We start from the raw sequence: 26,556 nt of genomic DNA, 5'->3' as shown, positions 1-26,556 counted from the left end.
GCCCAGAATGATGAAAACCTTCTTAGGAAATTTGCTAGGTGGAATTTTGTTATTAAAGGCAGCAGACAATATTTTCCTACTTTCCCCTTTTCCCCTTTTCCTGAGTTGTAATCTCTCTTTTCAGATAATGTTCTTACAGATCTGAAGCACCAGAGAAAATGTCTCTATTTTGCTTTGACTTTTCTAAAGGGAGCTATTGTGACTTCCATCCAGTTTTGGAGTGCCAGAGTTCACCTTTATCATGCAGCCAAAAAGTCAATTTCTTAACAGCACAACCAACATATTTTCCCAGTGCCCAAAGTACAACTTGATGGAATGCTGTTTGTCTTTCTCCCCCTTTTCAATCCCACAGTCTCAGCCGGGGGCTCGGTTCTTAGCACATTATTCTTTAGCCTATAGGAAAACTAACCAATCTTAAACCAAACAGAAAACTGCACAGTTTAAGGTGAAAAATAGAATGATATGCAGTGTGCAAGGCAGATATTTCAAATTCCGCATTGTTTCAGATGACTTCTTTAACTTTTAGGGAAAAGAAAAAAATTGCAAATTCAAATTAATTGTCATGTTGATCTCTCCACCATTCTACCCTCTTCTCTCCTTTCTTCTTACCTTCTTGCCTTCTTTCCTCCTCCTTACTCTCCTCTTCTTTCTGCTCTCTTCTTCCTCTGCTTTTTTCTCCTTCTTTATAGACATCATAATCAATAGTGTTGACTTTTATTCAGCACTCACTGTTTGCCAGACACTGTGCTAAACACTCAATGTACACTACATTCTTTAGTCTGTCTCACAAAAACACAACGTACAGAACAATACATTTTCTGGACAAGAAGAAAATTAAAAGACTGATGCCCAAAGGCTACAAAATCTCCAATGACAATAAACCATAGCTGAGTGGGCTGAGTTAAGATGAGAGCCAACCATCTCAATAGAAAAGGCTTTTCCTACAACATAAATGGAACTTGTATTGTTACCTTAATGCTAACGTATTTTTAGGTAAATAGTGAATGGCTTTGTTTAGGTATACATGTGGATTTGATGTATCTACTTTAAAATTAGTTAACATTCTTTTAAATGACTCCCACTTTAATTGAATCATATATTGGAATTAATTCTTATATATTTTTCCGTGATAGGGTTATTTAATAATTATCCTGGGGTGAAGAGGGGAAAGTGGAATGCCTTATTCAACTTTTTATGTATATTTGTAGTCCAACATAGATCAAACTTTTGCATAAAAGGTATTTTCATTTTGTATAGTGCACATGTGAGTATTATTCGTGCAAACATACCACAAACCATATTCCCTGGAGTTAATTTGCACATTGTAAGAAACTGTAGCAAGTCAATGTGGTATGAGGCATAACTGTATTATGGTTTTGAAGCTTAGCAGAACTGGATTTTAATCCAATTCCTTAGCTATGTGAGCTTGGACAAGTTCCTTAACCTATACAAAGTCCATCAAATTTCCTTTGGTGAAAATGGGGCAATAGTTGCAGCTGTTGTGTTGTGAAGGTTACATGAGAAAACACATGACAAGGTCTGGCATACAGTGCACGCAACAGAAGCTAATCCCCCTCCTCCAACGTGATCCTAATTTATTGTAATAATGGCCCCCAATCTTTAGCTACACCTATATTGATCCCATATCTATATAATCTAATGTACATGTGTATTATATTGTATGTGTGTGCACATGTGATACATGAGATACACTCACAACCGCACAGGTAATCATATTCCAAAGAACACACACATATGGCACCCTAGGTGTACCCTTCAATGTAGGGTCAAACTTAAGGACGTATAAAACACACACATACACTCACTTTAGTCCGTTGGTACTCCATTAGGACCTGGCCTATACAGAATTGTGAAAACTGATCCGATCCCTCTGTTCTGCCATGGTAACAGTACCCACTTATGACACAGATGTGTCCTGGCGCCATCTAGTGGGGGATCCAACTTTCTGCCCCATAGTGCCTCCTTAGGCTGGCTCCAGCCATTGCTCCAAGTCACCGTTTTGTAGGCTGCCTCCATCATCCTAAAAAACGACCATGCTGAAAGAGCTCCTCTGTATTTCTTGGCAGACCCTTTCCAGTTTTCATCCTGGGTGTTTCTGAACAGGAACATATCTCATTGAAGTATTTGCACCTCTACCTACAGACAAGGAAAAGGCTTGGAGCATCTCCATTTATTGTGCCAACAGGACCTGAATGACCGTGAGTTGCCCTGCATCATTTATAAGTCCATGTCTTCAGGATCTAGAAGGAAAACTCTGTATACTGTAATTATATGGCTTTCTGAATTCACTAAATTTAGGGATATTTTATATATTTTTTCAGGAAAAAATATATTCTTTCTTTCAATGAGAATATTGACCCACAAAAAGATGTCACCAGTCAATTGTTTCAAAGAGATGAGATGGTACTGGTCATCCTTTAGCTATGAAGGAAGCCAAGCTGGTTATAGGAATTGTCACTACTATACCTAGATTAACCCATGGTATTCAATTTTCATTTTTTAACTAGTAGATTTCATATACCAAAAGCATTACTAATAGTGGAGAAAATGCAGACCATTATGGCTCTGTCTATATAGCTAATTAGTTTTGTAAGTTCTTTATCCCATTCGAAATGCTAAAAGTGACTGAGCAACATGGAAGAGGATGAGGTGAGGAGTAAATGTACTGGTTTAAATCTTATTGATTTGTTAATTAGTCCACATAACTAGTAAATGCTATTAAAAACCAGTCAAATCCTTATCAATGTTCCAATGAAGTGACCAGTTAAATTAATGATCCTGTTCAGGCTGCTTATGTCACAGTAATGCATATACAATTTAGGGGGAAAGTATCAACCCATGATTCTCGCCTTCCCATCATCTGCCCCAGATCTCTACCAGGGTCCAGGGAAGTTTAGACTGACCGCCTTTATTATTGTTTCACATTCGTCAGACCAAGAGTAATGCTGAAGATGTGACCTATATGATCAATAGAAATGGCTGAGCTTTCTGCCTAAGCATTCCCCACCTGCCAGGATAAAAGGAAGCATATAGGTAGGGAAAGGGTATGCAAGAGTGACAGAGACAGGCGAGATGAGGTTCATTGCTGGATGGATTTGGCCCAAACATCTGCTGCTACGTTAATAAGCCAAACCTTATTGAAGAAGATAGGAATTCAGACAAGAAATAAGTAGATTGTTTTACTCTTTGTGTGTACGTAAATGAGAATTGTATAAATTTACTCAACCCTACTGATATCATGAGAACTTAACTCATTTGAAAGGCTTGGGTTTGTTTTGGCAACAGTTGAATGCTCAAGTTTGCCTTCCTGCTCCTTTGTTTAAGGGGAAAGTGACGTGCATTCTGTGTATCTTGAGGGAAATCAGAATCTCGGTCTCTGGGTTGGGGAGATAGAGAGGGAGGAAAGGAAAGCCCTGTGCTTTCATTATGCTTGAAGTTACTTATTTGCAAAGAGGTTCTTCATCAGATGAATGTATCTGTTATTCCACAGTGGCCTCTCAGTTCTGCTGCCTTTGTTGTAATGTTACATTTTGTATCTAATATTTCTTGCTACTGCTTAGAAATCATTGTGACTACATTGGTCTTTATCGATAATTTTATGTAGCATAATCCATCACCACCTTAGATGTTGGGGCAGGGAAGAGGGTATTACTTTGTCTTTCACTTGGTGCTCAGACAGCTCTCTCATATTGATTTCTTGGCTTGCATGTTTGTTAAATGATGATTTGCACTTTTCCAGTATTGTGTTTATCCAGATTATGTTTCAGATGTGTCTATAACATATCATCATTAACAACAAACATTTATTGAACACTTATGGTCTGTGGATCAGGCTCCAGGCTAGGTACTGGGAATAATAAGAGAAATGTAATGTGACCCCTACCCTGGGGGGTTTTATTATCTACTGGACCATGTCTGTTAAAAAAAAAAAAAAAAAGAAATTAAAAAAAAAGATACCTCATAGCTTATATCCAGTGAGTGCTACAGACAGTAAGTACTCTTGGAGTTTAGAGAAGGGAGTGATTGGTGAGGACTGGATGGTCAGGGAAGGCTGTAGGAATGAGATGAAATTTGAGAGGCTTCTTAAAAGATGAGAAGACTCTTTTTATGGGATACTGAATATAGCGAGTTTCTAAAAACCATTGTGCCAGGAAAAAAAATGCCTGTATCTTTAAACTAAAATTGCCTTATACATTATTCATGAGTTTAAGATTAAGAATCAATATTCACCTGCTTTCCACAGGGCTTTGTGCTGAGTTCTATTGTTAATAGCCTTGCACGCCTGTCTTACACACCAAGGAAAAGTCAGCCCTGTTAAGTTTGTCATTTAGATTTCTGTAGCCTAGTCAACTTTTAAGATTGTCTTTTGCTTTGTCTAAAATTTGCCCTAGTTTTTCCCTTATTGAAAGCCCTAGTCAGAAAAAAAAAAAAAAAGAAATGGATGTTCAATGACTTCTTAAGGTTAAATGAATTTTAAGAAAATAGGAAAGGGAAAAAAATCATGACTTCCTTGTGAATGTTGCTTCATCGCATCGTAAGAAGTCAAGTTTGACCCTGGAGAGGATATTAGTCCCCCGAGGGAAATATCCATTTATGAGAAGTTCTAGGGGTTTTCTTCCATAGGAGAGAGATACTCAAACATTTTTGAAGATTGAAAACTTCACTTATTACTTCCATGGGACTTCACTGGTCTAGATAGATATTTGCCGCAGCTTATTGACAGAAAGCTTTGCGGGAAGACTGTCTGTGGTTATGATTATTAATATTCTAAGGACTAAGCCCTATGACTTTCCCAGTACCAGTTCTTTTTACAGAACTCTCTCTGTGATTTCTATAATGGTATTTTTTTTGGTCTCTCTGTTTTATAATTTATTTTGGCTTTGGTGGAATGAGAGGCAGGGAAGAAACGAAATCCATGTTTTCTTCTTTTTGTTTCTTCATACAGTGTACATTTAGGGACACCTATTGAGTACATAACATGAAGCATTCCACAGATCTCCAGGAAACTCTAGCCTGCTTGTTGTGTCAAACATGCAAATGGAGTGAACATTCACACACTCTGAGTTAATGGGGTCAGAAAATAAAAGAATAAACTTTTTTTTCCCCATAACTGCTATCCTCACTTCTACCAATGGTAGTGGGGTAGATTTAAGTATTCCAATTAAAGCCAATTCAATCTTTTTTATTTTAAAATAGTTTTTTAAGTGTGGTTTGGTCTAATTTGGGCAAATATTTAGTGAATTTCAAGTATAAATGCTCAAGCAGGGCTATTTTCCCTTTCACAAGAAGCATCTCTGTGTCCCTTCCCAAGACGTCGATGTGTGCAGGGAAAGCTATGTCTTCTGGGACAAGCGGTTACCTGTGGGCTGTCCTCACTGCTGGCCACCAGAGTGAGGTTGGTCTAGTCTGATTCCTGAATACTTTGTGCTGGCATCTGCCTGCTATGGCTAATCTCATCTGTTTTCTGGGGGTGTTATGTTGGTGCTCACAGCTGAAGCCCATAGTCATTGAAATATATCAGTGTTGGAGAGGCCGTGTATTTTTTATTCTCCTCATCTAACCCAGTGTTACAGAATCTCAGCACTCCTCTGTCCCCCACCCCGCTTTCTGCGGTATATGGGAACTCACAGTACCCCTGCATGCAATGCACACATCATGTGTACTCAGAGCTCTGAGAACCACCTATTTGAGACTTCCGGCCATCTTGGACATAGAGGGGCCGAGCAGCAGTCCTGGGTGTTCTGGAAGACCTCATTTTGTCTAGTCCGATGTTTCAGTCAACTTACTTCCCACCTTTGGCCAAGGCCCAAGAAGGTTAGGGCCTTTGATTCTCAGAGAATCAAACTATATTCTTATCCTGGGGACAGCCACACAAAATCCTCCTCCTCCTTATCTGGAAAAGCACCCTCCTCTTCCTATCTGGTGAGAACTTCCCTTCTTGTCTATTCTCTACACTCTAAGTTAAGGTAATAGTCTAACATTGAGTTGCCAGGCTTGGCTTCTGATCTGGAAAGAGGAGATTTTGGAATTTCAAAAAGCCCTTTTCTCTTGACCAAGCTTGACTTTCATAACCTTTATGTTTCTATGGATTCAAAACCCAATTTTCCTCCTTTCCTTGCACTTCTATTTTAATAATCCTTATCATCCCCAAAGCAACAGATATCTCTAACCAAATATGGAGAACACATTAAACTACATAAATATAAATATTTGTATATGTTTTTATATATAAGACAAGTTACATATCTATTATATATAATATACATATATTACATAGATATATATTACATGTATATATACATCATATATACATATGTACATATAATGTACATATATTACATATTCTATAATATGTAATATATATATGCCAAGTTACAACATCTACCAAAAACCATTGAATAAGAAGAACAAGTCTCCACATAGTTATGAGTGTGATTATAGTAGCCACAGTGGGTTAGAACAATGAGGAATGGCATCTTTTAGGCAGTGGGTCTTGATCTGGACCTCAAAGAAGGAAGAAATAGCGTAGGTGAGAAGAAGTGGGAAAGGGTTCTCAATCAGATTTCATATCTTCCTCCCCCACACCCCTGGAGCCCTGTATTTATAACTCGTGCGCATTTAGCACAGTCTTTGTTATCACCAAGTTACTCGTAGACATGTTTTCCTGTAAGATTTATAAATTACCTGAGGATTGGGATAACAACATTTTGTGTTTTATATTTCTGTCTGTAATATTTTCTGGCTCTGTGCTTACATATGGTTGGTCCTTCTATATATTCAAAAGTTAACATGCTAAAACCTTAGGATGTTAAAATTATTTTTCTCTTAGCTTTCCATTTCAAAGTTGCTGTGTTGCTTTACCTCCTATATCACAGAAGAATATTTTCAAAAAAGATATCCAGGGAGAGATTTGCCTTAAATGTTCTTCAAATACCAGTTATTCAGAGTCTCCTTTCTCTTCACCCTTCTGATCTGTGGGATTTCCATAAGGTGGTCACCTCTAGTTACTTGTTTTATTGTAGTAAAACATAAATAACACAAAATTTACCATTTTAACGATCTTTAAGTGGACAGTTCATGGGCATTAAGTACATTCACATTGTTGTACAGCCATTGCCCATCTACATCCAGAACTTCATCTCCCTGAAGTGAAACTCTTTAATCATTAGATAATAACTCCTCACCCCTTCCTTAGCCCGTTGCAATCACCATTATTTATGTCTCTATAAATTTGATTCTAAGTACCTTATATAGTAGAATCATAAAATATTTGTTCTTTTGTTCTAGCTTATTTGGCTTAGCAAAACATCTTTAAATTTTATCCATGTTGTAGCATATATCAGCATTTACTTTCTTTTCAAGGCTGAATAATATTCTATTGTATGCATAGGCCACATCTTGTTTCTCTCTCACCTCAAGTTGATGAAGAAGATAAAATGCTTGTTACTGTCCAGTTGGCATCTATATGCATGCTAGTATTTTTGGTAACTTGATTCCCTTTATATTGTGAAATATATGACTGTTTGACTTCAGAGCTTGAATACAGACCTTCCTAAAAATATATACCATGTGGTACCAACCAGAAATAGCACTTCCTCTGAGGCAGTAAATAGTAATTCTGAGGTCAAGTCGAGTAATAGCTTGGACTTTTAAAAGAAAAACAAACTTTTTAAATTTTATGTCTTTAAGCTTTCTTTCTTCTGCAAGTCTTTGAAGTGGCTAGAGACATCAACCACTAACTGGAGGAACACTAGTTCCTCGGACTGCTCATCCTAAAAAGATGCCCCGCACGAAAGCAGTATGGAAGGTCAAATCGATTCGTGAGTGTAGCTTTCAGTAGCACCCCTTGCAGGTCCTCTTGGTCCACATGGACTAAATCTCTGAGAAGTCTTGCTGCTTTAAAAAAAAAAAAAAAAAAAAAAAAGCTTCATTGATTTTACTCAGTATTTTCCAAACACATCTGAACTCAGAATTAATTTTTAGTTGTTATTTTGGTAATACTTTGAAATATACTTGATTAAAACAAAGTAAAATCTTTAAGAAGATAACAAAAGTCAGGGCATCTGAAAAACAAAAAATATATAAGTGAGTCCTCTCAGAGCGCTGACCTGAGTGGATTGTGATCCATAGACAAATAAATTTGCGTCAATTTTCCCATCATTAGGACAAAGTCACTTAGATTCATAGTCAGATAATTCATATTATTCGTTTTAAAATCCTTTAGCTAAACTGAAGAATTTTTCTTGCCTGTATAAAGAACATGGAAAAATCAATGTAGTAAACCCTTTTAATACTCTTGTCTGCATTTTTGTGAAAGGCATATAGCAATGTTATTTATATAAATTTGTTTAAATAAAATGCCGTGTAAATAAAATTTCTTCTATAGTCTTTTGCTGTATGGAGCAAGTAATAAGTGAAGGCAGTTAAGTCCTTTGTTAGAAGCATATTCACCACAAAGGAAACTGATTAGTAACCATGGGGTCAGTCCTCAGGTGGTAGAATCTAGAGAGTAAGAGGAGGTGAAAGGCGAATGGTTATCAAAGCCATGAGTGAAATATTCAGTGGGGGCTATATGAGACTCATGGAGAAAGATGCATTTGCAAAATAGCAAAGAGAGCTAAAAGAAAAATAGTTCCCTGTTTTCATGCCTCTGAAAACCTGAAATACCAGTTACAAAGGACTTTTCATAACTTAGTAAATTTCTTATTGTTTGTTTTTAACCTGCGTTTTCAAACTTTCCTGAGTAAATACCTTTAGTTTACTTTTAAACAAGCACCAGGGTTATTGAGGGACAGGGAGGTAGGAAAATACATGCAGAAGCTATGTTTTAGGAAGGGGAGAATCCCTGCAATAGAATGAATGAGTACGCAGTGATAGAAAAAGACTGCAGAGAAGGAAAAACAACCAACAAACAAAATCAAATGTAAATAGACCACGAAGTTATTTAAGGTTTAAGAAGTAGTCCACATGGCCGATACTTGCAGAGGGTTAAGACTTTGAATCTTAGCTCAATGATAGATTTTCTGTCGGAAGTTAAGGTGACCATGCTACTTTATATTCTGACAGCCAGTAGGCGTGCAGTAGCTATCTGGTAAATGAATGAGTGTCTAACTTAGACTTAGATCATATTATTAGATTTAAAAAATGATACTGCTCTCTATCAGCTGAAGTCATTCCTAATAGAGCTAGGAAGTACCCATTCCTGATAGTAAGCAATAGCTGATTTGGAAGTTGGAAAAATGCCCCTGGAAGGAAGTGTCATCCAGTCCTGTTTAAACCAAATCACCTGGTCTTAGCCAAGTGACCGCCTTCACTGGGTTTATCTGGCAAGAGAGTCTGTCTGAGGTAAACACCATCTAGAAGGAAATGCCAAGTGGTTTTTGCAATCAGTTATCAGCCCCTTACTACGCACAGACTAAAAGTCAGTTTTGTCATTACTTAGTCCTAGGTTTCTGGATTCTTTTAAGGGGAAAAGGTGTTTAGCAAACAAAAAATTTTGGGCAGCCACTAATTCATCAAACTGAGGCGGGGTTTTAAACTTTCCCGTTTTAAGCTTGACCTGTGTCCCTAAATGGGTCTACAGTGAACCTATCTTTCTGTTGTCACAGGTATTGGGCCTTGGAACACGGTAAGAAGCCATTTGGGATACAAGTCACCATTATATTTGCTGAAGGCATTTGACATCCTGCACTCATGCCCTTTAATTGCAAGACTTAGAGACTGAACATAAACTAATTTGAACCAAAAAGGGAAATGTTAGGCTATGTATTAATTTGCTAGAGCTACCATAACAAAGTACCATAGACTAGGTGGCTTAAGCAACAGAAATGTATTTTCTTGTGGTTCTGGAGGCTGGAAGGCCAAAATTAAGATGTTGGCAAAATTGGTTTCTCCTGAGGCCTCTCTTTTTGGTTTACAGAGGGCTACCTCCTCGCAATGTCCTCACATGGCCTTTTCTCTGTGTATGTACATTCCTGGTGTCTCTTTTCTGTGCCCAAACTTCTTCTTCTGTTAAGGACACCAGTCATGTTGGATTAGGGACCATCATAAGAGTCTCATTTCAATTGAATCACCTCTTTAAGAGCCCTACCTCCAACTACAGTCACATTCTGAGATTTTGGGGGTTCAGGCTTCAACATATGAATTTGTAAGATGAGGGCACAGTTCAGCCCATAACAGGATCATTTAATCAAACCATCTAACTGCCAGGGGTACAGCTGGACTAGGAAAATGAGAAATCACACATGGTCAAGATTCTCTTCTTCTAAATGTTGTCTTTGCTCTTGTCTTTCAGTCTGCTGCATTGTTCCACAATAGCTCATGGCTTCTAGCACCTCTAGCCTCACATCCTTATTGCATGATTAAAGATAAAAAGAAGTGCCCTCCTCCCAGTTTGTGTTTGAAAAATCCAGGGGAAAGCCTCTGATTGGCCTATCTTGCATCCAGTGGTCTCCTACAGGCCAGTGTGGCATGGGAGTGAGACAGTTTGATTGGCCCAGAATCAGGCAGTGCTCACTACCAGATCAGTCACTGCAGCCGAGAAGGCAGGGTGTAATCAAAATAGCAGCCCTCATCTGGAACATATTTCAAGAATGAGTGGGATGGGATGAGGAGGTGTTCTCCCAGAGAAGCTTACCACCAGAAAAAGTGTGACCCATACAGATAATGTGTCATTTGGGAGTCAAAGACTGTCAAGTCAGCAGGAAAATTTCAGTGCAACATGAGAAGTACCCTGAATAGGGATCTCATGTAACCTTCAACAGAAAACATGCAAAGGGTTTTAGGACGGCACTTGGTGGGCGCCAACAGTGTCTTAGAGTGTGTAGAGGTCAGCAAAGACTTCGCATAGAAAGGGTCTTCAACCTAGCCCAAGGAGAAGAAGGCTAGCCACATAAAGTAAGGCATGGGCAAGATAGACAAACGCTTACATAGGAGCTTTAGGGGAACTCTAAGAATTTCACAATAGTGACATGAAATATAAAAGTTGAAGATGGAGAGTACACATCTTCAAAATAAGCAAGGTTGGAAGACCCACAGTGGATCAAAAATGAGCATACATTTTTGGCTATTTTCTCAATGAAACAACAAAGCTCAGAAGTCCATTAAGATACAAAGAGAGAAGATGGAGAACATAATTTGGTCTGGTTCTCTTAATAGAGTTTAACATTTCCCATAGCTTGAGTACAGAACTATTAGTCTGGGATTTGACATTAACTGTGACTTTGGGCTATAAACCTCTTTTCTTTGGTTTTCAGTTTACTTGTTTATTTCAAATAAAATTTGGACCATATGAATGTGTAGGATCCTGCCAGGTCAATTAGTTGCTACTTATCTTTCTGCACAAAAAAGTATGAGTATGTTGTTTGAACGCTGGTTATCAGCTCCATCTGGTCTCAGTACTGACCTCGTTTTTGGAATGCAAAAATCTGCATTTGGCGTCAGTCCTATCCATGAAGAACTGCAGACTAATCGTCAGGGCTTAAATGTGAACAATGGAATCTTAGTGCCAGGTCATCATACTGAGACTGACATGTGAGAAGTACAGACAGTTCTGTTCTAAGGGCTCAGAGGAAGGAGAACAGTGGTGAGAAAAGCTTGACAGAGAAGTGGTATTTCAACTGGGCTTTGAGGATGGTTGTGATTTACATAGGCAAAGATAAGGAGGGAGGTCATAGAGAATGGGGGTTGGGTACCAGCTGGATGGGGTGTGAACAAGAAGGCAGAGGTGAGAAAGAGAAAAGCTTATTCAAGGAAGAGGCATTCAGGTCTGCAAAGATCACCAACTACCCTTTGGATATCACTGCATACTATTTTAAATATCTCAGGCCATTTTTATTCCTTTCTTTAATACTTCTTATTCACCTGCTTGGATCAACTCCCCTAGAAGTTGGTGCTACTCCTATAAAGCAGCCATTTATGGGGCTTAGATAGTGTAAGATGGTCTCTCCCTTTCTGAGTGCCTGCATTGCCCAGTGATACTCAGCTCAGGCCGCAGAAAACCCTTTACTTTCCACTCAGTCCTGTGCAGGGCCTCAGGCAGTCCATCAAGACTAACACTACACAAGGAGGGTGTGAGGGCTGCCATCTTGACCTCATCCTCATCACCATGGACCATCATGGCCAACAGGACTATATGTCACGTACTCTATGCTAAGGCATTATAGTTATTATTTCATTTAATCCTTCCAGCAGCCCTATAAGATGGAATCTGTATTATCTCAAATGAGGAGAATATTGCTTAGAGAGTTTCAATGACCCACCCAAGGTCACAATATGGTAACTGATGGAACTGGGATTTAGGCTCTTTTCTCTGATCGCTGGGAGCTCACAATCACTGCGTGTGAGAGGTCACAATGATGGAACTTCAGGAAATGAAACAACCCATCATGGGTCATGTATTAAGCACCATGGAGAAAAGGAGAGACAGACAAAAGAGGATCCTTTGATAGATGCATATGTGTGTGTGTCTCTGTGTGTGTGGTCTCCTACCTAGAACACAAGGGAAAAAAAATTTCTTTATTACTTGCCTGAGTGTCAGAAATAATTAGGGAAAACCAAACACGGTCAGAAATCCTGGTCTCTACTAATGGATAGTCAGGGAGGAAACTCACTGTCAGACAGGGTCTTCTTTCCAATGGTTAGTTTTCATGGTGTGTGTGTTGGTGGGAGGTACACACACCCCCTCCCCTGGCTAGGCTTCCATGGCCAGTCTCCCCAAGGAGTACTTATGTGGGAGATAGCACTCTTTCCCACTGACCAATGGGGACACAGATGCCCTCTCCTAGCTCCCTTAAGGACTCTAAGACTCAGCCAGCCCTAAGGTCCAGAGGCAGGAGATCAATTGCCTGGGCCAAAGCCCTAAGGTGGGGCTTTGGAAGCCCAGAGACCTTCAAGGCTCTAGACTCTTCTGAGCTGAAGTTGAGCTCTGTGGGGCAACTCCAGGGAAACAGGCCCTTTGTGAAATGCTCCTTTGATGAGAAGCATAATATACATACAAATTGGTATTATGTCAGCTTCTGAGAAGCCACTTCAATCCATTTGGGCACCTTTGATTTTATTCCCCTCCAATTCCTTTCCTCCTTTAAAAAATTTAATAAGAGCATGTTTTCATCTGGCCTCAAGAGAGTAATTTATTTATTCAAAGTAACAATAAAATTTCAGCATAATCCTTAGTTCCCAAGCGGTAAAGAGACTCTTTGAACAATTTATTTTTCCCATTCTTGAAGTGCGAGGGAGACCAAGAGGCTGCTGTGCAGTGTCCTAGAGCCCACTGCCATGGCAATAGCCAAAGCCTCTTGGCTGCCCAGCCATAGGCTTCTGGGAGGCAGAGAGATGGGAAATGGTCTCATAACACTCTTCTTCCCCTCTCTCTGCTACAAGTCCTCCCTTTAAGAAACTGATGGACAGAATGGGATGAAGCCCTGGATCAGCTGTGGGAGTAAGAACAGCAACCATGAAAGCTTATCACGGCCAATCAGGTGCCAGGTTGGAGGCCCACAAGAAGCAGGTCAGGACAGATGGGTGAGATAATGGCTCTGAATTCACATTCACACTATGGAGTCAGAACATGGGGCTCTGAGGGCTGGATGAGTGGGCCCAACTATGGGAGACAGGAAACCTTCAGAAATCTTGGTCTTCAGTGAGTGCTGTGGGATGATAGAACCACCTCTAACAGGAAAACCAGTACTATTTGACACTTATCTGCCAGCCAGTGTGTTAAGCATTGTATGTTCATGATCTCATTTGGTATTTATATGAGCATATAACACTGTTGTTCCTATATTTTGGATAAGGAAAACAAAGTTGTAGAAATTAGGTAGCTTGTCCAAGTTCATACAGCTAGTAAGTGACAGACCTGGGATTCAAACCTGACTGGCTTGAAGAACTCAGGTTTGTATCCATTATGGACATTGCCTCTTGGTTTGAACTGGTTAGGGAAGGCTAATGAGAGTAGTTCTATCAGTTAAGAATAGTTTTGTCAGATAGGTAGATTGTAAAAATTTTCTCCCATTCTGTAGGTTGCCTGTTCACTCTGATGGTAGTTTCTTTTGTTATGCAGAAGCTCTTTAGTTTAATTAGATCCCATTTGTCAATTTTGGCTTGTGTTGCCATTGCTTTTAGTGTTTTAGTCATGAAGTTCTTGACCATGCCTATGTCCTGAATGGTATTGCCTAGGTTTTCATGGTTCTAGGTCTTATGTTTAAGTCTTTAATCCATCTTGAATTAATTTTTGTATAAGGTGTAAGGAAGGGATCCAGTTTCAGCTTTCTACATATGGCTAGCCAGTTTTCCCAGTACCATTTATTAAATAGGGAATCCTTTCCCCATTTCTTGTTTTTGTCAGGTCTGTCAAAGATCAGATGGTTGTAGATGTGTGGTGGTATTTCTGAGGCCTCTGTTCTGTTCCATTGGTCTACATATCTGTTTTGGTACCAGTACCATGCTGTTTTGGTTACTGTATCATTGTAGTATACTTTGAAGTCAGGTAGTGTGATGCCTCCAGCTTTGTTCTTTTGGCTTAGGATTGTCTTGGCAATGTGGGCTCTTGTTTGGTTCCATATGAACTTTAAGGTAGTTTTTTCCAATTCTGTGAAGAAAGTCATTGGTAGCTTGATGGGGATGGCATTGAATCTATAAATTACCTTGGGCAGTATGGCCATTTTCACGATATTGATTCTTCCTATCCATGAGCATGGAATGTTCTTCCATTTGCTTGTGTCCTCTTTTATTCCATTGAGCAGTGGTTTGTAGTTCTCCTTGAAGAGGTCTTTCACATCCCTTGTAAGTTGGATTGCTAGGTATTTTATTCTCTTTGAAGCAATTGTGAATGGGAGTTCACTCATGATTTGGCTCTCTGTTTGTCTGTTATTGGTGTATAGGAATGCTTGTGATTTTTGCACACTGATTTTGTATCCTGAGACTGCTGAAGTTGCTTATCAGCTTAAGGAGATTTGGGGCTGAGACGATGGGGTTTTCTACGTACACAATCATGTCATCTGCAAACATCCAGAATCTACAAAGAACTTAAACAAATTTACAAGAAAAAATCCAACAACCCCATCAAAAAGTGGGCGAATAATATGAACAGACACTTCTCAAAAGAAGACATTTATGCAGCCAACAGACACATGAAAAAATGCTCATCATCACTGGCCATCAGAGAAATGCAATCAAAACCACAATGAGATACTATCTCACACCAGTTAGAGCAGCAATCATTAAAAAGTCAGGAAACAACAGGTGCTGGAGAGGATGTGGAGAAATAGGAACAATTTTACACTGTTGGTGGGACTGTAAACTAGTTCCACTGTTGTGGAAAACAGTGTGGCAATTCCTCAAGGATCTCTAGAACTAGAAATACCATTTGACCCAATGATCCCATTACTGGGTATATACCCAAAGGATTATAAATCATGCTGCTGTTAAGACTCATGCACATGTATGTTTATTACGGCACTATTCACAATAGCAAAGACTTGGAACCAACCCAAATGTCCATCAATGACAGACTGGATTAAGAAAATGTGGCACATATACACCATGGAATACTATGCAGCCATAAAAAAGGATGAGTTCATGTCATGCTTTGATGAAGCCGGAAACCATCATTCTGAGCTAACTATCACAAGGACAGAAAACCAAACACCGCATATTCTCACTCATAGGTGGGAATTGAACAATGAGAACATTTGAACACAGGATGGGGAACATCACACACCCGGGCCTGTCGTGGGGTGGGGGGATGGGGGAGGGATAGCATTAGGAGATATACCTAATGTAAATGACGAGTCAATGGGTGCAGCACACCAACATGGCACATGTATACATATGTAACCTGCACGTTGTGCACATGTACCCTAGAACTTAGAGTATAGTAATAATAATAATAATATAATAATAATAATAATAATAATAATAATAATAATAATAAAATGACAGTTTTGATTGCAAGTACTGAAAACTGGACTAATTGTCACTTAAATAGATAGAAGTTTATTTTCCTCTCCTAATAAGAGTCCGGAGGTGGGCAGCAGCTAGCAGACACTCAACAGCTCAGTGACAGAGGCTGTTCTTGTGCCCTTTCACTCATGCTCAGCACCTTCTTGTCACAAGAAGGCTGTGCACCTCCAGACATTACATCTGTATTCAAGGCAGGAAGAAGGAAAAGAGAAAAAGTTGGTGCCAGCACTGTTTGTAATCTTTTAGCAGGAAAGAAAATGCCTTTCTCTCCCCAGCAAAAGCAGACTTCTATGTGTTATTGGTGAGAAAGAGTCACACTAGCCTCCCCAGCTGAAAGGCAGGCTGAGGAATGCAGGAATTTGTCTCTCCACACCCTGCAGTGGAAGGACAGGAATGGCTTTTTGCAACTACTTCACAGCAAAAATGTGAGCTAGGCATTGGATGGTCAAAAAGAAGGACAAAATGCTAAAGGAGAAAGTTGCAAGAATGATGAGAGTATCTCAGTCCATTTGTGCTATTATAACAGAATACCACAGACTTGGTAATTCATAAAGAACAGGAATTTGTTTCTCACAGTTCTGAAGGCTGGGAAGTCCAAGATCAAGGCACCAGCATTTGGTCTGGTGAGATCCTTCTTGCTTCATTATCACATAGCAGAAGGCAGGGCGCAAGCTAGCCAAAAGCAGCCTCTTTTATTTGGGCCTTAATCCCATTAACGAGGGAGGAGCCCTCCTGACCTGATCACCTCTTAAAGGCCTCACCTTTTAATACCATCACATTAGCAATGCCTGACTTTTGGAGAGGCCACATTGAAACTGGGGCAGATGGTGAAGCACTTCTAGGTCTCGATCTGGGGTTAATGTGGAGAACTGGTGGGAGAAAAAATTGGAAAACCAACTGGGGCTTAGAGTGTGGTGTAATGTAAGTACCAATCCAGAAAGCCAAGCTTCATCTTTACAGGCATGTATTGTTTCCACACTCCTGTCAGCCCCATTCTCTTGCTCCTTTCTTTAACAAGATACATGTGTTAGTTACTTTAATTTGCTAAATTTCAAAGTATTTATTCGAAGGCTTGGGGCTAGATTTTATTGCAGGAAAAAAGGTTCTAAATTCATATATAAAGAGATCCTTTGTGTTTCATTTAAAGTAGATTGTATCACTTTAAATAGATAATAGATTAATTCCTCCTTTTGTACTTCCATTTTCTCATTGCCATTGGCAATGTTCATTCTATAAGACAAGAGAGAATCTGCCATTGATTAAAGGGATTAAGGGTAAGAGACAATGACAATAGCTGTTGTGTTAGGTGACAGGATATGGGGAGATTTAGTATTATTACAACATTTTCATGAAAGTTGAATTTTATTTTGGTTAAAACAAGGAGGAAATATTTAAGGTCATTGGAAAAGAATATTTGGCCAAATTACTGTGACAGTGGTTCTAGAAGAGAAGGATGAGTCTTAATAAATACAATGGTCAGAAACTTTTCTGGAAGGGGAGATGTTACCACAGGCTTAGGGGTGGACTCTGGGAGTCCTCCCTTAGCTGTTCCTTGAAGTGTGGATGCCCTTCTCCCCAGGTGAGCCCACTGCCACCATGGGAGGCTTGATTTGTCTCTGGGGTTCTTCCAGACTGGACTCTGTAGGGCTATTGTAGTCTCTGGGTGACACAGAGTTCGTGCCCAGGTGACTGCCACAACTCGGGACACAGGTCCTCAGTGTCCCTCTTTGTAGGAGATTTCTTCAGAGGGATTTCTGGGCCTGGCCTTCCCTTTTCTCTTCTCAGTTAGGGGGTGGGGAAGACATCCCTTACTAACCTGCAGGGAAACTAAAAGTTTAGGGTGTCTCCACAAGGTCCTCTCTTGAACTCTTCCCTGGCATCCGATTGTCTTTCACCCTCATCATATCCTGATGTAAAATGCCACTCCTCACCATTTTCCTTAAGAAAGCTAATCGTTTTCAACACTCTGTAAGCTTAGGACCTTGACAGAGGCTTTGGGAGGCCCCAGTGCATATGGCGAAGGCTCTGGCTGTCTCGCCTGAACCTCATGCCTCTCAAGCCCCTGTCCTTTAACATCCATACTCCTGTCATGTGACTAAGCATTGGCCCGGTTCCACCTCCAATGTTTTCCCCCACAACTATTGCCATCTGTCCCAGAAATCATGGAAACTGCCTAAATCTGGTATCCAAAGACCCTCTCCAACTTTTAGAAAGACTGTTTCATTTACCGTTGTGTATGTTTCCCTACTTTTGCACTGTGAATTATTGGCCTGTAGTCTTTTCAGAAAGCAGACAAGGCACACATCCTCAATAAAATACGTTCAAGAACACATTACTCAAGTCTTCATGCACTTACTGAATTCTTTTCTTGTAAGCCCTTGTGCTGATTTAGGCTCTGTAGTAGATGCTGGAGATACACGCAGATTGAAGCCAAGTCCTGCCTTCCAGAGGGCCAGAAGTCAGACGCTAATAACTAAGAGGTTAAATGTTAAGGAAAAGAATCAGAATTTGAAAAGTAGATAATAGATATAGATCACTGGGAGTTAAGACAGCAATGATCCCAGTAGGTTTTTTTGTTTTTTTGTTTGTTTGTTTAAAAAAAAGCCCACTCCCACTCCCTTCCCACTCTTGCTTTCTTGATAGGTCAGGCGAGAGCTAAACGAGTTCTGCCGTGTCACTCCTTCACTCTGAAACCTTCTATAGCTTCCATCTACCTAAAATTAGAACCTGAGTGCCTAGGACAGCCACACCTACATGATTGTTTTGAAGCTACTTTTCCTACTTGTATCTACTGGTATACCCTCCTGCACTCTACGTGGTGTCAGCTCAAACTCTTCATCTTTCCCCAAGCACAAAGGTGTTCCTATGACACTGTTCATGTTACTCGAGCCATATAGTGGTCTCAATGGTCTCATTACTCAAAATCCTACTTACCAGTTCAAGGTCAAGCAACCTTATTTAATCTGGGAGGTTGCTTCTGGGTTCCGGGTGCAACTCTTCACCCTATGGAATGAACATGATTAAAAGTGTAAGTTCTAAAGCCAGACTGCTTGGATTCAAATCCTGTATTGGCACGTGCTTGCTACACAGCCTTGGGCAAGTCAGTTAATATTCTCAGGCCTCTGTTTCCATCTGTAAAATAGGATCAACAATAAAACATATCTCAAACATTACCTGATTTATCTGTATATTGCTTATGATGGGGCCTGAAACATGGTAAACACTATTTGAGGGTTATTGTAATCATCATCATTGTCATTAATATTATTGGCTGATCCCACTCTTGCAGAGTTACTCCCACGTGCCTTTCAATTGTTGTGACTTCTCTCTTTGTTCCTCCTTTGTTACTTCATGAGGTCTGTATTACTTTTCTGTTGCTGACAATAAAAAATAACCACAAGCTTGGTGGCTTAAACACCCCAAATGAATTATTGTAAAGTCCTGTAAGGCAGAAGTTGAACATGGGCCTTGCTGGGCTAACATCAAGGTAATGGCAGTGTTTGGGGGGGCTTCTAGGGGAGAATCCATTATCTTGCTTTTTCCAGGTTCTAGACCACCTGCATTTCTCGGCCTGTGGGCCCTCTCTTTCATTTTCAAGGACAGTGACATTGCATCTGTCTGTTCTTCCATTGTCATAGCTCCCTCTCTGGTCACAGCCAGGAAACGTTTCTGTGAAGGAGCTGTGGGATCAGATTGTGCCATCCAGACAGGTTAATCCAGAAAAATCCCCCCAACTCAAGGCCCTTAATTTAATCACATCTGCAAGTTTCTTTATCCATGTAATGCAACATATTAATAGGTTCTGGAGATTCAAATGTGAATGTCTTTGGGGGCCATTATTCTGCCTACCACAAGGTCCTTGAAGGCAGATCTTCTTTTTCCCCTTAAGTATTCCTTGTAAGCATTGGCAAAAAAAATGCTTTTAAGAAATGTTGAACTGAATCCAGTTCTCAGAGTGTCAAGGAAGGAAGACTCCAGGAGAGTTCTAAAGAGCTGGTTGTTGTCTTCCAGAACATAGTTTCTTAGTATTATTTGTACAAATTATTGGAATGAATAATTACGCTATTTTGAGTTAATAGGCAGGAAAAATATTTTTTGAGTCCAGGTTTCAATTATGTTAAATCTTTAGCAAGAACAACAACAAAAGTGTATTGGCAAGAGCGCCAAAGGCTAGGGTGTTTTACGTTAGCCTACCAGCCTCCTGGAAATGTCAAGGAATAGAAAGGCATTACTATTCATGCTTTGCAGGGTAAGAAATTGATGCACAGAGAAGTTCAGCAACTTGTCCAAAGTCACAGTGGACAACCCAGAGGCAAAAGCTGAAATATTAACATCTTGATACTTTTTATTATTTTTATTTATTTATTTTTTTGGGGTGGAGTCTTGTTGTGTCACCCAGGCTAGAGCGTGGTGGTGAAATCATAGATCACTGCAGCCTTGACCTCCTGGGCTCAAGCTATCCTCCCACCTCAGCCTCCTGAGTACCTGAGACTACTAGCATGCATCACCATGCCTGGCTAATTTTTTATTTTATTTTTTTGTAGAGACAGGCTCTTGCTGTGTAGTCCAGGCAGGTCTTGAACCCCTGGCCTCAAGCGATCTTCCTGCCTTGGCCTCTCAAGTGTGAAGTGCTGTGATTACATGTGTGAGCCACTACACCCCTCCCATCATGGTATCTTGATGATTAAGCTAGTCCTTTCTCACAGCTTGTGACACTAAAAACCCTTCCTTGTCTCCAGTCAGGATACTCTGACCATTCCTTTCTCATCATTAAACACTCGAATTATGCCCAATTCATTGTCTTCATGCCATCCATGACATAGTCTCTTAATATGGCCATATGCAAATGGCATGATCAATAATAGTGCTGGCAAGTGGGGGGAATGTTTGGAGAATCACACACACTTCAGTTATGCTATGCTATGGGGTGCGTGTGAGGAATTTGGTAGTTCATTCAGTGAGTAGTTACTGAGCATCTGTAAGTGTTATGAGTTCCCCTGCTGTCCTTGTGGAGTGTTTATAGTGTGGTGATGAAAGCAGTTCTTCAAATAAATAAGTATGTGTGTGAAAAGTGTTAACAAAGAAGAAACACAGGCTGCTCTGGGAAGAAGCAACTGATGAAGCCGGAAGACTTTCATATGATGCCTTGAGAACCAGGCTAAAGGATTTCAACTAAGAGTCCATTGCAATATTAAAAAAGCAAAATGATTAGTGAATGAACCAGGGTTGAAGCAGAAAGGGAGCAGAAAGGGAAGTGTGTTGTTTATTCTCACACTGCTAGCAAGAACTACCTGAGACTGAGTCATTTATGAGAAAAGAAGTTTAATTGACTCAGAGTTCCACAGGCTGTACAGGAAGCACGGCTGTGAGGCCTCAGGAAACTTACAATCATGTTGGAAAGCAAAGGAGAAGCAAGCACGTCTTACATGGCAGATCAGGAGAGAGAGAGTGAAGGGAGAAGTGCCACACACTTTCAGCCAATCAGATCTCGTGAGAACTCACTATCATGAGAACAATGAAGAGGAAGTCCATCCCCATGATCCAGTCTCCTCCCACCAGGTCCCACCCCCAACATTGGGAATTACAATTCAACATGGGATTTCAGCAGGGACACAGAAACAAGCCATATCAGGAAGAATCAACTAGGTGAAAATAGTCACTTGTCTATACCCATTGTTCTAATTCTCTGGCATTCTAGTGATCATTTAGACATATGGAAGAATTAACCAACTTGGTTCCAACTTTGAAGATTCATTTGTCAAACCAGGGTACACCAGGCTGTCACCATAGACAATCTGTTTGTGAACCAACTCAAGAGACTGTATATAAATACATTTTGGATTGTTACTTTTAATAAACCTGTCATAAGTTCAGCTTAATTGGTTAAGTCACAAGGGCTTTAAGAGCTCCTCCTGTGTAGCCAGCTCAAGGCTGGATGTCGTGGGAGATGCTATTAAGCAGCTTATAGGCCCATTTTGAGGCACATTCATGAAACCACAAAAGGGTAATGTGACTAAAAACATAGAATCAAGTTCCAAGCTGTGTGTAACTGGCTACCGGTGCTGTGTTGGTTCAGGAGGGCCAGGAGATGAGAAGGTATAGGTTGACTTCTTGCACCCCAATTTTTCTCTAACTTAATTGTCTGTAGGAGATTTTTACCACTTGAAACACATTCCTTTTGGCTGAAACAATTTCCCCCTCTTGCAGTTGTCTTTGAACCTGAGAGAAGTGTTAGATTCCTTTAGTTTCACTCTAGGGAACAACTTTCTAACACTGCGAATGGTTCAACAATGGAATCCACATATCGGAGTGGTAATGAGTTCCTGTTGCTGGAGAGGCTCACACAGAACCTGAGTGAACATCTTCCTGCAACATTGAAGAAGGGATTCCTGTGTTGTTTAGGAGATTTCACAAGTTGACCTCTTAGGGTCAGCATTCTCCTAATCTGTGCTCACATAACTAACAAAAATGTATTGTTGGAATGCTACTTGTTCAAGATAAACTATCCCCTCCCAAAATCAGCTCTGGTTATACAAATTGTGTGACTCTTTGCCCCTCATGAATGTGTTGTCTTTTTCTCTTGATATGGGTGAAAGTGTATCACAGGAGTATTGGACACCTAGAAGCACTGGAATAAACCAAACCAAAAAGTCCCCTATTTCATGGTCTTGCCTGGGCTCCCTCCTGTGTATCATGAAAATGTTTAGGCAGAAAAAGTAATCTCTGTGGCTCTGAACCAAAAGTTAAGTTGTGACTGGACAAGTGCTTAACACCCTCATTAAGTTCCTAGTTTCCTTGGGCTTGCTGGGTTGATCTTTCTAAGTGTCTCTTAGCTTTATTGCCTCCCGAGGTGGTCTCTATGTTTCTGGATTTATTCCAAAGTGCTCATCACTTTCCTGCCTCACCTCGCCCTCCATCCCCCGCCCACAGTGCCCCCACCTAAAAGCATTTGCCAGTGGTCACGGGGCCTTTATGTAGAAAAGTGGAGTTGCTTCTCACCTTCTCACTTCCACACATTTGCCTCTGTGTTTTTTGGGCAAGGAGTGAGTTTAGAACTACCTATCAGAAAAGTGAGAAATTAGCTCATTAGCAGAATGCAAGCTTAATAATAGATAAAGAAAGACCACTGAAACTATTGATTGTCTAGACTACTTACAGCCTTCCAGGTATTATCAGAGGTAATTTCGGCACACTATACCTCCAGCCAGAATCAATTATTCTTCCAGTTTGAAAAATTAGGAAAAATTAAGTCCTGATAACTAAATTCCTTAATCTGCCCTGCACCAGCAGATCATTCAAGAAGCTCACTGGAATTGCAGATACAATCCTGGGCTAAGAATACAGAGCCTTGGCTACCAAAGACGATTGCCCTAAGATCTCTCCAAAGGGCTCATGTAGGGGTTGTTAGGTGATCTGCAAGGTAGGAACTCATTTTGGAAAATTACTATTTATCTTTGAATGCATATAGTCTTAGAGCGTTCAAATACTCCATTTCAGTGTATTTACTTATTGGGCGTCTGTTAAATCTTTACTTACACAAAGCATTCTATGACTAAGAACATTTTAAAACTACTGATTTTAGTCTAACTCCTTTAGTTCACATTTAGGAAATAGATCCCAAAGTGGCTAAGAGGCTTCTAAAGTATCAGTCAAAATTTTGGAGGTAAAGCTAAGGACCAGCAATTATTTACGTGGAGACGCATAAACTAGGTGTAAATTAGTAACACTTTCCTTCTGTTTTCATTTCAGTCATTTCATTCTTTTGGCTTCCCTTCTGTGTTCACACCACAAATCAAGCATGCTTTGTCCTTAACCTTCTGTGGGGAACCCATTTTAATTCTCTACTGCCTTGTTGGGAAGCCGTATCTGCCTAGGGGTTGCCCTGGAGTTTCTAAAATCAAACTATATTTCTAATGGGATGAATTATTTATATAGCAGCATTTTGTTTTTATTATTTAGCGCCTTTTTTTTTTTTTTTTTTTGCTTTTCAAAATACATGTTTCTTTATCCAATACCTTATTTAGTCCTCACAACATCCCAGTGAGACAGATGAAGCAGGTGCTAGTAAAGTACCTCACACAAATAGCAAAGTGACTGTGCAGGTAGAACTTTCGGTGTTTTTCTTTTTAAAAAAAACAAGAGACATTGTCTGCTATTTCATTGTGTAGATGGGCATAGAAAGTCACTCTGGAACTCTTCAAATCTGCCTCTTTTCTGAACAAACGAGTAATTCTTCTAATCAGACAAATGTAAGATGCGAGGGGCTAAGCCTTTATATCCTTTCAGCATCTTATAGTATGCTTACCTGGAAAAGAGATGAGGAAATTTGCATAGGTGCCAAGGGGTCCTCTGGCAGACAAGGGACACTCAGATTCTAAACAGATTCTCCTTTTCTTTTCATTAAAATGCTGTATTTTTATTATTTTAATTGACACACAATAATTGTGCATATTTATGGGATCCAGTGTGATACTTCAAAATATGTATATTATGTGTAATGATCAAACCAAGGTAATTAGAATATTCATCACTTCAAACATTTATTTCTTAGCGTTGGAAAAATTAAAAATCTTCTTTTCTAGCTATTTGAAAACAGTAAATTGTTGTTAACTACAGTCACCCTACAGTACTATAGAACACTAGAATTTATTCCTATCTAGCTGTAATTTTGTATCTTTTAACCAACCTCTGTATATTCCCCTCTCCTCTCTACCTTTCTTAGCCTCCAGTAGCTGCTATTCTACTCTCTACTTTCTATGAGTTCAATTTGTTTGGTCCCCATTATATGACTGAGAACTTGTGATATTTGTGTTTCTGTCCCTGGTTTATTTCACTTAATATAATGTTCTTCAGCCTCATCCATGTTGCTGCAAATGACAAGATTTCATTCGTTTTTATGGATGAGTAGTATTCCAATGTGTGTGTGTGTGTGTGTGTGTGTGTGTGTGTATGGGAATATATATATACATGTGTGTGTATATATATGTATATGTCTGTGTGTGTGTATACACACACTTTTTCTTTATCTTTCTTTCATCAATGGACACTGATCTTGATTCCATATCTTAGCTATTATGAATAGTGCTACAATACACATAAGAGTACATATCTCTCTTAAACATTGTGATTTCCTTTCCTTTGGCTATATACGCAGTAGTGGGATTGCTGGAAGACATGGCAGCTTTATTTTTAGTTTTCTGAAGAAGCTGTATGCTGAAACATCCCCTTTTAGATCTTCTATGATAGCTTAGCGGAGTCAACCAATGTCTGTTGGTGGGAAATCACTTTAAACATCTGGAACTGTTGGTCTAGTCTCAACCCTGGGGCCTGGAAGTCTTGGGGGAGAGCCCAGAACTTGTGCTGCTGGGCATATTAGTGTAACCACTGACAGCTGTAACTAGGAGGTTACAAGTGAGGAGGCCCACTATAGCCAACAGCAGGATGGAGACCAGAAAAGACACCAGCTCAGCCATAGAAAGAACATAGAGGACTGTGTGGTATACGGCTGTTTTCATTTGGTGGCAACAGAAACAAGGGCAACTCAACTGGGGCTCACCAATAAACACATGAGGGCCCCAAATTTTCTCTCTTCTGACATTTGAAATGAAAATTAGCCCATTTGACAGAAGTTCTTGGATAACTAAAGAAGTCTCAAGAGGAAAACACTAGACCCCTTGTTTTTATGAACATCCAGGATCCCCAGGAGAGTGTCCCTGGTTACCTCTAGATGAGGTGAAGTATAGGTTCTAGGTAAGGAGTTGAAGGACTTTGCCCAAGGTCACATGGCTGGACAGATCCCAGCACTCAGCCTTCCTTTCCAGCCCCTTGCTAGTTCTCTAGTTGGCACAGCATGCTCGATTCACTGCTAATGACTCTGCTTTAACTACACTCCCCATTCTCATGCCTCTGAGTGGAAATGTGACCTTGGAGTGGTGGCGAATCATAAATCCTCCTGAGCCTTTCTCCTGCCCAAGCATTGGCTGTTTCCCATCTAATTTTTCATATTGTTAGGGACAGTTCTCAGAAACCATTAGACATATCATCTAAGAACCCTTAGGCACAGTTCTGAAATGCTGAGAACTCTTGTCTTGCTTGTGGGAGTCTGGAGGCAAAAGATGATTCTCCTTCTCCAGACCCTTCCTGAGAGCTGACAGTAAGTCCAGGGGCACCTTAAGGTTTCAGCAGAGTCTGCAGGGCCCCTGGGAGTGCGTTGTCCTGGCTCCCACAGACTTCCATTGTGGTTGGTAGTATGCATGATAATGGTAGTTTAGTTCTTTTCCCTTGAAGATAGCTTTTAAATGTGCTCTGTTGGCCTCTTGATGAAATAGCTTCATGCATATTAATGACATCTTTTATTTACTGAGCAGCACCATTAAGCACTTTGAAATACCAGATTCCACCCAAGGTCTCCAGGGAGACAAGCCAATATCTCTAGACTTATTGGATGAATTGGAAACTGAGGAAACAAAAAAAGCTCAGTAACTTCCTGAAAGCAACACAGAAAGTCCCTGAGCTACATGTGCTGTCTGCCTAGCAGATGGTTATGGTCTTGATTGGGTAGTATTATATCAGGCT

At 40.1% G+C, this 26,556-nt stretch overlaps 1 protein-coding gene across 1 annotated transcript in view; it reads left to right on the top strand.

Annotated features, from left to right (window-relative positions):
* Window positions 1–2,163: 2,163 nt before the first annotated feature.
* SLC14A2 (solute carrier family 14 member 2) overlaps window positions 2,164–26,556 on the top strand; it is a 471,086-nt gene continuing 446,693 nt past the window's right edge. Inside the window, exon 1 of the mRNA XM_055233428.2 lies at window positions 2,164–2,219. The gene's annotated coding sequence lies outside the window, so the exon portion shown is untranslated. The remainder of the gene's footprint in view (window positions 2,220–26,556) is intronic.

The sequence above is a fragment of the Symphalangus syndactylus genome, chromosome 1, assembly GCF_028878055.3.
Source record: "Symphalangus syndactylus isolate Jambi chromosome 1, NHGRI_mSymSyn1-v2.1_pri, whole genome shotgun sequence".
NCBI lineage: Eukaryota > Metazoa > Chordata > Mammalia > Primates > Hylobatidae > Symphalangus > Symphalangus syndactylus.
Note: the sequence above shows the minus strand (reverse complement) of the source record. Positions and strands in the feature narration are given on the sequence as shown.